This window comes from Octodon degus, unplaced genomic scaffold (genome assembly GCF_000260255.1).
Source record: "Octodon degus isolate 3935 unplaced genomic scaffold, OctDeg1.0 scaffold00061, whole genome shotgun sequence".
NCBI classification, from domain to species: Eukaryota; Metazoa; Chordata; class Mammalia; order Rodentia; family Octodontidae; genus Octodon; species Octodon degus.
Window position 1 is genome coordinate 1,434,478 of NW_004524637.1, and position 1,328 is coordinate 1,435,805.

Below are 1,328 nucleotides of genomic sequence, written 5' to 3' on the forward strand. Positions count from 1 at the left end.
TTTATGCCCCCCCCCCACCACACACACACACACACACACACACAAGGAACTGTGAACAGAAGTATTTCTCCTCTTAAAATTTCTTTTAAAAAAAAGGCTTAATGCAAAGCAACAAGTTGAACAAAGCCACCATGAAAAATCTAGCAGAACGTTTAGGCAGAATGCAGTGCAGGAACAGGCACATACAACAGTCACTGTATCCTGTATCCTGTCTTGAGTGACAGTTGAAGCATGGAAACTGTAAGGTGGAGCACGCAAGGAACACATCTTTCAATAACCAGGTGACTTCCCCAACTTCATGATGAGACCAATCATAGGGAAACAACTCCAAATCCACTTCGGAAGAGCATATCTCCAATTTGACTCTGCCACCTTTGGCTTGTGTCCTACTGTACAAACTGCGCTCCACCTATTGACTTCTTCTATGAAGATCAGGACAGGAAAGAGCTGGGCACATAGAGAACAGGTAGGCCTCTGGGGTCCTCAGGTTCTTTCTGAGGAAGTTGAAGGAGTGGATACTCCACTGCCCAAAAGGCTTGGGGTCAGAAAACAGCAAGTAGGGAGTGAGGAAGCTGCACAAATAAAGAATATTGACATCCTATTCCATGCAAATGTTCCTCTTGAGCATTAGAAAATGAGAAAGGGCATGTGGGCTGAACCCCTGAAAGATTGACTTTTAAGTGCTTTTCCCCCTTGAGAACATGAGATGGAGAGGAAGAAGAAAGTGTGTGGGTGTTGGGGGTAGGGGCTGGGTGGTTAGCCTTCAGGAGCCATGAAAAAATAATTGCTGGTCCCTAGGTAGCTGAGTGATGTTAGAGAAAAAAGGAGAAAGGCAAAAGGACAAATTGAAAGCTCAACCCTAAATGAGATGGGCATGTGTGACTTTCTCATGTTGGAAGAGGGATGTTTGGGGATGTTCAAAGAATCAAACTAAACTATAAATACTTTAAAGATCAGAATAAAAAATAAATGGCGGAAAATAGGCAGGTAGATTCTTGGAGATGGGGAAGGGGATCTGGTGAAGGGGGATGATGAGAGGGGAGGTGAAAAGAGGATAAAAGATGATTAAGAATATATACGTATAGAGCTGGCCAAAGAGCTCAGTGAATTAAAGTGCCTGCTTAGACAGATGCAGCAGCCAAGGTTCTATCCCCAACATGCTGTGCCAGCCCCACCCATGGCGTGCTCTGAGGCAGTGATTGAGAGTGGGTGTGGTGGTACACACCTGTAATCCCAGCTCTTGGGAGGCTGAACAAAGGTGGATCACCACGAGTTCAGTCTATGTAGTGAGACCCTGTAGACCCTGTACTAAAATACAAATATAGATA